This window comes from Lissotriton helveticus, chromosome 1_1 (assembly GCF_964261635.1).
Source record: "Lissotriton helveticus chromosome 1_1, aLisHel1.1, whole genome shotgun sequence".
NCBI lineage: Eukaryota > Metazoa > Chordata > Amphibia > Caudata > Salamandridae > Lissotriton > Lissotriton helveticus.
The window spans coordinates 2,071,929,588-2,071,943,850 of record NC_136057.1 but is presented as its reverse complement, the minus strand read 5'-3'; the positions used below and the strand labels follow the sequence as shown (position 1 = coordinate 2,071,943,850).

At 45.8% G+C, this 14,263-nt stretch overlaps 1 protein-coding gene and 1 non-coding gene across 2 annotated transcripts in view; one reads left to right on the top strand and one right to left on the bottom strand.

Annotated features, from left to right (window-relative positions):
- The window catches only part of ST6GALNAC3 (ST6 N-acetylgalactosaminide alpha-2,6-sialyltransferase 3), a 1,741,316-nt gene that overhangs the window by 365,569 nt on the left and 1,361,484 nt on the right, over positions 1 to 14,263 (top strand). The window lies entirely within an intron of this gene.
- On the bottom strand, positions 11,460 to 11,533 carry TRNAI-AAU (transfer RNA isoleucine (anticodon AAU)). Its single transcript has one exon. It is a non-coding gene; the product is annotated as a tRNA-Ile (tRNA).

Genomic DNA, 14,263 nt, shown 5'->3' with positions numbered 1-14,263 from the left:
TGGCATCGGGTTTTGAGGGTTCCCTAGCAGCACAGCTCTATTCCACCCCGTGCAGTATCCACCAGGCAAGACTGAAAACATTGCATCCTGGAACTGGTAGTTGCCGTGCATTAAGCAACTAGCCAAGGACATCTGCTTTTGGTACTTACCTGTAGGGGCGGAGCAGAGCTTAAACCTATTAGGTGGGGCGTGACATTACATCTGTGAAAATTGCCGCCACCTAACTTGCACACACCCGTGGCGCTGAGGAAGGCTATACAGAAGCTGAAATGCATTCGCCTAATAACGGATGATGTGAACTTTCCTTACCTGCTGTAAAGGAATAAAGGTGTTTCCTCTTACTCCCCTGGTGTGGCCTCTTCACTCTCGTCGTTGGAGGAGGTGATTTGGATATATATATATATATATATATATATATATATATATAGGTAGTTATAGTTAGGACCTAGTTTCCATAGGAAATCCGCAACATTCCATTGGGAATAACTTTGGCGTTGATGGACGGAATTGGCTGAATTTCTCCAAGAAGATGGCTCGCTCCGCTCCGCTCCTTCCCTGAAAGTTTGGGGGGGGATTCGTCAAGTGGGGGCCGAGATAAAAGGGGGGTCCCAAAACGTGTTTTCCCCATGTTAATTTCCATAGGGCGGTTGGACTCACTTTTAGCCCGAACGGCTGAATGGATTTCCACCAAACTTGGCAAAATTGTAGGGACTGGTAGCCCGATGTGCCTTTGCTATGTCTCAAGATATGTGCTCCAGTGGATTTTGAGTAATTTAGGTTCAAAAAAATATATATATCTATAAGCGCGCCCCGGTACGCGCACAGGGGCGCGTACCAGCGCGCTACGGGAATTCGCGAGCGGAAAGCTGATTGGCTCTCGGGTGTCTGTGAACATTCCAAACAGTCCAGAGCGGCCGCCATCTTTTTTTTCGATTTTCCCGGGGGGAGCGCCCTGTACGCGCACCGGGGAGCGTACCATGGAAAAAAAAGAATGACAGATTTTTTTTAAACTGTAGCATTTTTTTATAAATTGGAGGTAGTTCTTAAAAGGACTGTTTTTTTTAATTCTTTATGTTGTTTTATAGTGTTTCTATAGTTTTTTTGAATTTTTTTAACTTTTTTTGGCTTTTATGAACAATTTTATATTTTTTTTGTATTTTTTATGGGGACAAACAAATAACAGGGAATTGTAAACGGCTCAACTGTAGCAAAAAAAATCAGGAAAAAATTAAGGTTTCTTTTTGCACTTGTGGTTGTCTCCAGCATGGTTGATGAGTTTGATGCTTTGCTCACCATAAGAAATTGTAGTCCCGCAAAATATACAAATTATTTTGTAATCTCCGAACTGGCGTTGTATATTTGGGACCATCTCCCTTGTCTCTGGACCCGATGGAGTGGGTTGATTTGTTTTGGAGGTGCTAGGAGAAGATTGCCGAGGGTTTTTGGTCAGTTCTCTGACCTCTGCTGCAGCATAGTTGTTAGGGTGCCTGCGTTGCATGTGGCAAAGCATTGTATGGTTCCCAAATGAATATTTTTTGGCAGGGTTCCCCCTGGAAAGTACAGTGCCACAGATGAGACATGTCACCTTTGGCGCATTGACTTTCTTTTGGTCCTTTGGGATTTTAAAAAACTCCCACACAAAGTGCTCCTTAGGTTTATAGGTGGTATTATCTTCAGGCAGGAACTGCCTCTCCTCCTCCTCCTCCTCCTCCTCCTCTTCTTCTTCACCACCAATGTGGTGTTGTGGTGGTCCTTGTGGTGGTGGTGGTGGTGGTGGTGGTGGTGCAGATGCTCCTGCTGCTGCTACTGTAGCCATTTCTCAATGAACAGAAACAGGTCTTCCTCACTCAAAGAACAATGAGAATGAGGAAAAAAGGTGGGGGCTTTCATCATTTGGAAAACAAAACTGTTCTGAACCAATGAAAAGTGTTATTTTCAGGTCACATGACGCTACGCGCCAGGGGGCGCGCACCGGGGCGCGCCCCAGGGCGCATAGCGTAAGCGCGTCGGGGCGCGCCCGGGGGCGCTTACGCCGTGCGTCATAAGACGCATCACGCGGCTACGCGATACGTCACAATGTTGTTTTCGTTCGCGGAAATAGCGCTAATGGGACGCTCACCGGTACGCGCACCGGGGCGCGCCGCAAGATTGCGCTTACCGGTGCGCTCACCGGTACGCGCACCGGGAGCGCTTTCGGGCAAAAAATAAAAAAATAAATAAACATGAACAATATACATAAAAAGATAGTATTACATAAATATACAATATAGGATTCATTATAAAAAATATTATATTTCATAGCTATAGAAATTAGCTATTAAAAAACCTATGAAATTCACTGAAAAAAACATAGGTTTCACACCAGTTATAGTTAGGAATTAGCATTTAAAAAACCTATTAAATTCACTGAGATGTCATCAGTGATGTCATCAGTGATGTCATTTGAGATGTCATCAGTGATGTCATCAGTGATGTCACTAACCATGTCATGAATGATGTAATATGTGACATCATCAGCAGTGCATTGCGGGCGCGCAAGTTATAGTGAGTCCAACTAACTATAACGTGGGAATTTCAATGGTTTTATGTCAGTAAAATTTCCAGCTAACTATAACTGGTGTCAAACCTATGGTTTTTTCAGTGAATATATATATACATATATATATATCTATATATATATATAAATAGCACTGTGCTAATCATATGCTTAAAAACTTTGATAGAAAAACAGACATTTGAGGTGAGCAGATCTAGAGTGTCGCTGGTGTTGAGAGTGCTCTAACAGGGGCTGCTTTCCACCTAAACTTGAGAGCTACCCAGAGTTCTCTCCTTCTTTTTGCATATAAATATATATATATATATATATATGTATTTTTTTTTCACAAAGCATCCTGCATTTGAAAACGCACCCCAGACTGGATAATTAAGAAGCAACCGGCATTCCTCCTTCATTAAAATTTCAACAGCCTTACGCGTTTCGAAGTTACATCTTCTTGTTCACTTGCATCTCTGAGACTGCGCAGCGTTGCAAGCAAGAACACTCCCCTTTTATGCTGCATTTTATTCTTATTGCCCTCAGGTGGGTCTGTAAGTGAAACATATATATATTACCTATTTTCCATAGGAAATTCACAACATTCTATTTCCAATAACTTTGGCGTCGGTTGATGAATCTTAGCGAAATTTTCAAAACATGTGGGGCGCTCCGGTCCGCTCCTATCCTGAAAGTGTTGAGGTGAATCGGCAAGCGGGGACTGAGAAAAAAGGGCGGTCCCAAAACGTGTTTTCCCCATGCAATTTTCATAAGAAACTTTAGACACTGCTACAGCCCGAACTGCTGAACGGAATTACCCCAAAATTGGCAAAGAGATAGCCTTTGGTTCAGAAAGAGGCCTTTTGTTAAATGGTGTAAATCCGTTAAGTAGTTGCTGAGAAAATCAAAAGTAAAAACACATATATATCTATGGCAGCGCAGGATCCACGCACCCACACGATCACAAGCTTTATGCTAATTGGCTGTCGACACTCCAAACCCAGCAGTGGCTTTTTTCAAAAACAAGTCTTTTATCAATGTGTCGTATTTTGTAAAAATGCCTGACCTTCCCAGAGCCAGGAGAGTTTCCTTAGTTTATCCAAACCAAGGGATGTTAAAAACGTGATCAAGTGAGAGGCAATCCAATATTACTCCTTGATTAAAAGATGCGTCCTCATTAGACCAGACATTCACCCAACTCAACAAAGGCTTAACTGCAACTAAATCAGCAACGTACTCAGTCCCAAGTTCCTCATGTACAGAGTAAGCAGGGGTTCCCTGGGGGTTTTCAAAATCTGTCTTAGAAATTTATTTTGCGTCCTCTGTAATTTGAATGCTGCCACATACCCCCAGATCTCACTCCCGTAAAAGACCTTGGAGATGAAAAAGGACTGATATAATTTTAAAATCACCATGTGCCATGTGCCCAATTTATATGCATAATTTGAAATAGCTCCCAATGATTTTTTCAGGTCTCCTAGCTTCTCCTCCTTCAGATTGTTCCAGTTTAGTTTGGCATCAAATAAGACACCAAAATATGTAGAAGCCGGGACCTTGGCTAGGCTAAGAGTGCCTGCCTTGTAAGTTTTTAGTGTAGCCCCTCGACAACCTAACTCCTTCACAAATGATTTGGTAAAATTAGGGGACAAATCCAACCCGTTCATAAAAGAAACCCATTTATTAAAACTTGCAGCACCTTGGGAGTACGTGCTATAAGCACAGCTTCATCTGTGTACAGCAGAACTGGCACTAATCATCTACTGCCTTTTCTTAGGGTATCAGCCTGGAGAGATATCAAAGGAGATTATAGTCCATTAATCTATAAAGTAAATATAAAAGAGGCGGGGATACACACTTGATGCACTCCTCTCAAACATTTAAAATGATCAGATGAGTCCCCCTACTTGTGTAAATCTAACTGCTGCTGTTGTGTGGGCGTAAAGAGTCATTAAAACATTTAATATTGCTCATTCAACTCCTAACTCGTCTAATAGCTGCCACAATTTATACCGGTTCACTGTGTCGAATGCTGCAGTTAGGTCCATGAAACCTAAGTAGAGAGGGCCCGCTTTGGCAATCGTATATTTGGATATCAAAAGATAAAGGTGCAAACAATGGTCTACTGTGGATTTACTGACAGATGCATTTCCACTCCTGAGGCGGAAGCCGGGAGGTCTCTATTGCCGATCTCTGGCACCCTTTTTAATTGTACCTGCACGTTTTTAAAATTAGAGCTCTCGGCTTGATTGGAGAAGCCTGGAGATTTCCTGCTGCACCCTTTGTGTCCCCTATTTCTTTCCCCACTCCCTCCGCCCGCGGACGGCTCTCGGCTGAGCATTGATGCCGAGAGTCGGTCTCCCGGGTTCTGGTGGCCATATTGAGGGTGGGCCGGGCGGGTGACGCGCTCTAGTAGCGCTCATAAGGAGCCTGTTCGCCGGCGCGAGTGCTTACTGACAGATGCATTTCCCCTCCTGAGGCGGAAGCCGGGAGGTCTCTATTGCCGATCTCTGGCACTCTTTTTAATTGTACCTGCACGTTTTTAAAATTAGAGCTCTCGGCTTGATTGGAGAAGCCTGGAGATTTCCTGCTGCACCCTTTGTGTCCCCTATTTCTTTCCCCACTCCCCATTCCCTCCGCCCTCGGACCGCTCTCGGCTGAGCATTGACGCCGAGAGTCGGTCTCCCGGGTTCTGGCGGCCATATTGAGTGTGGGCCGGGCGGGTGACGCGCTCTAGTAGTGCTCATAAGGAGCCTGTTCGCCGGCGCGAGTGCTTACTGACAGATGCATTTCCCCTCCTGAGGCGGAAGCCGGGAGGTCTCTATTGCTGATCTCTGGCACTCTTTTTCATTGTACCTGCACGTTTTTAAAATTAGAGCTCTCGGCTTGATTGGAGAAGCCTGGAGATTTCCTGCTGCACCCTTTGTGTCCCCTATTTCTTTCCCCACTCCCTCCGCCCGCGGACCGCTCTCGGCTGAGCATTGACGCCGAGAGTCGGTCTCCCGGGCTCTGGCGGCCATATTGAGTGTGGGCCGGGCGGGTGACGCGCTCTAGTAGCGCTCATAAGGAGCCTGTTCGCCGGCGCGAGTGCTTACTGACAGATGCATTTACCCTCCTGAGGCGGAAGCCGGGAGGTCTCTATTGCTGATCTCTGGCACTCTTTTTCATTGTACCTGCACGTTTTTAAAATTAGAGCTCTCGGCTTGATTGGAGAAGCCTGGAGATTTCCTGCTGCACCCTTTGTGTCCCCTATTTCTTTCCCCACTCCCTCCGCCCGCGGACCGCTCTCGGCTGAGCATTGACGCCGAGAGTCGGTCTCCCGGGCTCTGGCGGCCATATTGAGTGTGGGCCGGGCGGGTGACGCGCTCTAGTAGCGCTCATAAGGAGCCTGTTCGCCGGCGCGAGTGCTTACTGACAGATGCATTTACCCTCCTGAGGCGGAAGCCGGGAGGTCTCTATTGCCGATCTCTGGCACTCTTTTTAATTGTACCTGCACGTTTTTAAAATTAGAGCTCTCGGCTTGATTGGAGAAGCCTGGAGATTTCCTGCTGCACCCTTTGTGTACCCTATTTCTTTCCCCACTCCCTCCGCCCGCGGACCGCTCTCGGCTGAGCATTGACGCCGAGAGTCGGTCTCCCAGGTTCTGGCAGCCATATTGAGTGTGGGCCGGGCGGGTGACGCGCTCTAGTAGCGCTCATAAGGAAAGGACCAGGACTCCGCGCAGCGGACGCGTACAGCGGACGTGCCGGACCTGCGCCGGAGTCGTGCCAGAGTCCTGCCCATCTGCGCGCGCCCGCGCACGACCGGGCCTAGGGACCAGGACTCTTGGTAGGCGGTTGTCATACTCAGCAAGTGAGTTACTTCTATTAGACCTAGGTGGGCAGTCTCTAAATCCTACGACGTTGACCACATTAAAGGAAACTAACATCCTACGATCCCCTAGCTGTAGGGTCCCTACCCGCCCGCCCTCTCTGAAGCTCGCTAGCCTGAATACAAGGTCACTTCAGAAACATCACCTTGACATTTTTACTCTTCTTCAAGATGAGACCATAGATGTATTAACCCTTACTGAAACGTGGCTGGGCGACAATTCCTCCCCTGATATTATAGCCGCCCTCCTAAATAGATACGACATTGCCTGACACAACCGTCCGGACAATGTTCGAGGTGGGGGTGTAGCAATTATTTTTAAAAAACATCTAACAGGGGTTAAAGTCTTAGCAGAAACAGTAAATTCTGCGGACATATTTGGGGTAAAATTCATCCTGAATAATACATGTTTTATTGTCCTTACTGTCTATCGTCCACCACAATGCACTTTAGAGTTCAATTAACAATTTTCCCCTATCATGTCTGATATTTGTAATCGATATAAAAAAGTCTTGGTGACAGGAGATTTTAACGTCCACTGGGACAGGGCAGATAAAGATCTACCAACTCGTCTGCTAGAGACCTCTATGACCTCGCTTGGTCTAAAACAGCTTGTGGAAGCCCCAACGCATATTAAGGGTCACACCCTCGACCTAATCTGGACTTCTGATCCAGAGGTGGTCCTTACGAGCATCATACCCTGTATTTGGTCTGACCATACATACTCCTGTGCGATATTCCTATGGATAGTGTTCCGGTCAAACCACCTTTAAAAACCAAAAAAGTGCGTCAATGGAAAAACGTCGACTCTAAATCCTTAACTGACGCCCTTTCTAAATATATACAATCAGTAGTCCCCCATGGTGATCTAGACCAGGAATATAACACCATAGTGGCAAACCTCAGACAGGCCATCGATCAGATAGCTCCTGAACGGGTACAGAAAATAAAGGGTGCCTAAAAAGGGGCCCCTTGGTTTACCCTGCTCCTGAGGGATCATAAAAGAAAGCTTCGCCATCTTGAGAGATGTTGGAGGAAGACAAAAGATTGTACAGATCGAGTCCGGTATAAAATATCTTTGAATTTATACAAAAAACCTATTATGTCAGCTAAAGGGGACTACTACGAAACTCGTATAAACAACGCTGCTAATGTACAGAAAGAAACTTTTAAAATTTTAAAAGAACTGAGTAAAAAAGATGAAAAGGTTGAAATAACGATAGATTGTAATACTTTTCAATGTTACTTTCTTGAGAAAGTGGCAACCATTTTGTCAGATATTAAGAAGGCTACTTCTAATATCTCCTCCACATTACAGGTTCCCCAAGTCCCTCCGAGATTCACCATTATTAGGTTTCCAGATATGGATTCTACAAGCCTTGGGCAGCTTATGAATACAACCAAGTCAGGCTCCCCTGCAGATCCTTGCCCTCCCGGAATTTTTTGTCTGGCGCTCCCTATTCTAGAGGATCATATAATCTCCCTCTTAAACAACTCGCTAGACACCGGCCTTTTACCAGCTAGCTTTAAAGAAGCATGCGTCAAGCCCCTGATAAAAAAGCCGGGGGCGGACCCGGCTAATTTGAAAAACTATAGGCCAATATCACAGCTGCCTTTTCTGTCCAAGATCTTGGAACAACATGTGCTAAAATCCCTGTCTTCGTTCCTGGAGTCACATCATCTACTCCAGGAGCATCAAGCGGGTTTTCGTGCACATCACAGTACCGAGTTAGTAATGCTCTCGGTGCTGGAGGAGCTCAAATGCATGGCTGACAGTAAAAAACCAAGTGCCCTGATACTTTTAGATCTTTCAGCGGCGTTTGATACTGTCAGCCATGCCCTGCTCCTGGACAGACTGGCCGCGTTCGGGATAAAGGATCTAGCACTTCAATGGTTAAAATCCTTTCTGTTAGAGAGGACCCAGAGGATTCAATTAGCGGATTGTATATCCGAGGTAGGTGTTCTTGAGTGTGGAGTCCCGCAGGGCTCTGCACTGTCACCACTCTTATTTAACCTCTATTTACAACCACTGATAGACTCCCTGGTAAGCATGGGCTGTAGAATTTTTAACTATGCCGATGACACTCAGCTGTTGCTGAGTATTGACAACACGACATCGGCACAGACCCAGGCCCAGAATATACTCAGGTTTACGGTGAGCTGGATGACGGCAAATTTGCTGAAAATAAATCCTGAAAAAATGGAGGTCCTGGTGGTTTCAACTGCTGCCTCGCCCTGGGGCGATTTGTTCTGGCCCCAAGAGCTTGGCCCTACCCCGAAACCATGCTCTACCGTAAAAAGCCTTGGTATTAAGATCGACCATGAGCTGACAATGGCTAGCCAAGTATCTTCTGTTGTTGGAACCTGTACCAATTTAATCAGGCAGCTGCGCAAGCTAGTTCCCCTACTCTCCCTAAATATGCTCCGAACTATTGTCTCGGCAACAATAATCTCAAGGATTGATTATGGGAACGCACTCTATCTAGGCTTGCCCAAAAATTTGATCAACCACCTGCAGGTTACTTTGAACGATGCAGCGCGATTACTTTTTAGATCACCCAGACAGACCCATGCCTCCCCATTACTGCACAAGCTACATTGGCTCCCCATAAAGCAAAGGGTGGAATTTAAAAGCTTATGCATTGCCAACAGGGCAATCTACGGACATGCGCCTGCCTATATAAAAAAACGGCTTGAGGTCTATAACCCCAATCGAGCATTGAGGTCTTCCAACTCCCAACTGTTGTCCTGTCCGCGTTTCAAAATGGCAACTAGGGGGAGGGAGATCCTTTTCGGTCCAAGTCCCACAGATGTGGAACAAACTACCAGAGCCCCTCCGCAAAGAAACTAATCTCCTCCACTTCAGGAAGTCATTGAAAACGCTCTTGTTTAAGGAAGCTTTCTGTTCCATTTGAGCAAGGTTGTTACATCTGTACCTTTTGCTCATTCATCTAATTGTTTGTTACTACATCTGTCAGAAGCACCTAGAGACCTGTCGGTGAGTTGGCGCTATACAAACTCCAGATAACAATAACAATAACAACAATTTACCTATATGGAAACCATATTATATCTCTGAGATGAATTGATTTTTATCTTCCCACTCAGAAAACCTATTTAATAGATCCCGACCCAAAACCTTAACAGTCGATCAGGGATATAGGCAGTAGCAAGGAGGATTATTCCTGTCTCCCTTCTTGAAGAACGTGACAATAATGATCGTAGACCATTTAGGAGGCAAAGATGATGATACTGCGGCATTTAATACCCTGGTCAGGACCGGTGCCCATACATCTATATTGTTCTGATACAACACCGGGGGATCCCGTCAGGACCTGAGGCCTTGTTCTGGGACAGACCATCAATGCTAATCCTATCCTCCTCAAGGAGAAAGTAAATTGGCGCCTCACATGGGAGGAGATCTAATTTATTATGACCTCGTTCTTCCTCACCATGTTTATAACCCTTCTGGAAATTAGCCTTCCATTGATCAGGAGTGATATGGTGACATAAATTCAGCTTTTCTGGGTCGGAAAATCAAGGACTATTGATGACCTTCCAGGAATGGGTACTATCTTTTAATTCACTTGCTTGCATCCCAGGCTTGTTTTTGTAATAGGGACCTCCAATCCTTTATAGCCCTCTTATAGTTATTACTGCATTACGGGGAGTCTCTTTCAAAGCCATGAAAAGCTTCCTAAGCACCATGGAGCACCAAGCATCAAACCATCTTGGACTGTCTGCACAGGGATTTGCTACTGGGATGATTAACAAACTAGCAACTGATTGGGTGATGCGAATAAATGAACTATCTATGTCCTCTTCTGTGGTTGACATTTCTAAGCACTTTAAAATCTCCTTTTGCCTCAATTTCAAAAGGGAATGATTGAAAGCATTGGTATGCACCTGCAACCACCGCAGGGGCCACCCCATATCTGTTGCCAGTGTTGTACCCACATTCCTACTACCTGCAGTAACTGAACACCTTGTAGCTCAAGCCCCAAATTCAGAGGGTTGTGGTCACTATAGGGACTATCCAAATTTTTTACAAAAGGATAAAATACAACCCAGATATGATGAGAAAAAATAAAATTAATGGTTGTAGCACATCCCCTACCTTTATAAGATGGCGGGTAAAAACAGTTAGGGGAACCTTATCTAATGTAAATATTAGGTCATAAGTATTTAGAAGGGTATTTAGTTCACTGCCATCTGGGGAATGCTACATGTGTCATTCCTCTGACACCAAGCATGTGGAGAGGTCTCCTGAGCTCTGTCCGATATTAGGGCATAAATGACAATTGAAATCTCCTAACATAACAAGGCTCTCCCGAGGGAGATCATAGCCCTGCAGCGATTCAAGAAGCCCAGTTAGCTCCGACATACTGGAGGGGCCCTGTTTCTTGCTTTTTGCATTTGAAGCCTTGTGCCACTTTGGAGGCCCAATTCAATCGTTTCACAGATGCGCAGAGCCTAAGAGCTATAAAAACAAGCATTTACAATGAAATGGTCTCGGCATTATTATTGAAGGTGAATAAAACTTGCCATATGAATAGGAACATTAAAAAAATAGGTAATAAAAAATGCATATCACTATAAGTAATTATTTGTTTTTATTTTGTAATGTTTTCAAGTATGAACACCATACCATTGGTTGACGAAGTGCTCAAAACATGCAGTAAACCACACAATACGAGACTGCAACGATTATAAAGGGCACCAATATATTATGCAATATGATTTAATGATGCCTACATAACCCATGTGCTCTTCCCTCCATCTCTCTTGACTTCTGGAATTCCCACAGAGAACCCGAGAAACCGCACCTCTCAGAGAGGAAGTGTGCTCTTCAGAGGCGTACCCGGTTCAAACAGTGCTTCATAAAGTGAAGTTTCAGAGACCCTTGAAAACATGGAGGAGTCAGGTATCGCGAAGGGGGGTTACATGGCACTGTCAAACCCCACCCTGGTACAAATATCAGACCAGTAAATTACATTAATAAACAACCTTGTACTTTAATGCATGACATTTGTCTTTCAAGAAAAAAAAAAACTGACAGTGGCCAGTACGGGGATCGAACCCGCGACCTTGGCGCTATTAGCACCACGCTCTAACCAACTGAGCTAACCGGCCCTGAAGGTAACAGTGCAAAGGAATGTTTTCATTATATAGCACTGGGTCACAAATAGAGCATTCTATGTTATCATAGGTGCAGAATCAACACATTGAGGCGCTCCGACAGTTCTGGGTTGACTCATTTGCACATACAATGAAAGAGCACGTACATTAAATCACGAATGGTACTGAAGGCGCTTCAATAATAACACTGACACGATTAGCAACTCCAGGTAAAGATAGACCGAAGACCAGTATCACTCCACAACTCCCCGCCCCCTCCCACGTACTTTAGAAAAGGACTGGTCTCTGCTAAGCAGCACCGCGCATGCTCAATGTTCTTCGAGTCCTCCTCCCACCGAAAACACGGCATACCACACACTACCACAAACTGGCCTCTATGTCCCTAACCCTTCACTTTCTGTACCCTTTTTTCGGTACCACTTTCCCAATCCCTCCCCGACCACCACACTTTCAAATACCTCGCTCACTTGATATAATTTTTTCTATGATCCCCTCGAGTACACAACTTGTACTTTCCAAACGGATAGAGGGCTGTTAATCCATCATTTTATTCCCTACTCTTCATAGAATGTCACATTTTTCCAAAGATGTGAGTACACCACCATACAACCTCTAAACTAGCACAATACACCTGCACGTGCTCAAAAATAGTAAGACACTAACTGAAAGTAACTTCGTGAGTGCCCGGCTTGCGTAGATTTGTCGGTCCCGTGCGCCTGGACTAGACAACATAAAATCTCGGACTCCGCCCACTTCGTGGGACGCTAGTCCGAGACCTAAAAAAGTGGCCGGGAAATGTCAACAGGTCGGGTTAAAAGGAGGACGAGTTTTCAAGATGCCATTACCCGCTTAATATTTAATAAACTCTGAAAGAAGAAAATGGTGAAAGGCGGAGTCCACCCAGCTGGGACCTGTATTATACATGAACATCTCCACAGTAGATGCTTCAACCCCCTGAGCTATCGTGGAGCATATGGCTGTGTGTGGAGGGGTGGGGGTGTGCTTTGAAACTGGAAGTCGCATCTTTAACAAATCTCTGTCTTGCTGTGTTTCCAAGAACCGAGCCGAGAGCGGGGGTTTCCGCCCTGTCCTCATTATAGTATAAAGGCGGAATTATGTCATGGCTCGCGCGGCGTCTCTCTCCCAGCAGCATCACTTACACCGAGGCTGCCCTGCGGTTCACTCCGCAGCCCCAGCTTGTTTTTACGTCTAGGATTCTGGGAGGAATAAGAGGCAGATCCGTAAACTTCTGATAGTGCGCTAATCGCAGGTTCACCCACGAGTCAGCCAGGGAAAGCTGGCTGTATCAGAAGGTAAACACTGGGCCACCCTCCCGGGGCTGCTTATGGCCACTCTCGGATTAACCGGCAGCTCCCAGTCAGCCACCGGCCCGGTGCCATGCAGGGCTACCCACAGGGGCGGGCGCGGTGCCACGGGGGACCTTGTTGTGGGGAAGCTGTGTGGAGGTCCATTTACCGGATAGGGTGGAGTGTAATGGACAACGCACATGGGCACCTTTATTGGTGCCATATTTGATGCCATGAGCGGCTTGCTTCTGAAATTCTAGTCTGCACAGCAATTTCTCGTAAAAAAAGCAGGTGCCATGGCAAGGCGTCCACATTTTATACCAGGATTTTTTGTCAGATAAGTTCGCGATTCTTGTTTGTAAAGTATGTTAAAGTGTAACGTACACTAATAACTTAGAAAACGATTAATTGTTTTAAGGGGCATACCATGACCTTGCCCATTTCACATCATATTAGTAACTGCTTTCGTTCTTTTATTTTACACCATGTCCAAACTCACCAGGACAACAATGGTGTATTCGGGCCACTAATTACGTACAAGCAGCCCCACCGCCGTCTTTCTACACAATAATGATAATTAACAAAACAAAATGGCGGCCACGCCCTGTTCTCTAGTCGACGCCAGACACGGGGAGTCAGTAATTTTAAACAAGCAACTAGAATTACCGGCACTGCAGAGTTTTGGGAAATCCTGTCAAAGTGGCAAATCCCGCTGGGACGTAGTCGGGTGCCATAATGTGATCAAAGAAAATGGCTACCGTGCTGTCCTGTTATTGAGTATACTCGGCGAGAGGTCTGGATCCAGGTGCTGGAGAGAAGCACTTCCGGGTCGCCACGGGCAGCGCGGCGGCCCCTTCAGGTCACTGCAGGCGGTGCGTCACAGCGCTTCACAATAGGAACAGAAATGATCCATGAGACGAGTGAGCAGTTACAAAAGCAGACGTTAAGTTACATTAGGCAAAAGTGACAATTGTGAGCAAACAAAATACAAGAGGTAGCAAAGGGTACATTACAGGAGAAATGGACTGGGACCTCGGTGAGAGGGGGGTGTAACGCCCATCACTATAAAAGGGGCGGGGCTTAAAAAAAGAGACAAAAACGCCCCCGATTCGCGTCAGGGCGGGGCATGAACTGAGTGACGCCCCTCTCCTCCAATGGCTGGCCAGCATTTACGAGGCCAGCCAATGGAGAAGAGGGGCGTGTTCAAGCCCCTATACTAGACAACATAAAATCTCGGACTTCGCCCACTTCGTGGGACGCTAGTCCGAGACCTAAAAACTAGTCCACCCTTTGCTCTCCCAGAGGTAGAACTCTCAGCTGGGAGTAAGAATGTCTTATATCCTTCCATAAAGAATTTGTTTTCCACCGCCCAGGTCTCCTGAATACAAATAATATTGAATGATCTTATGAATTGAAT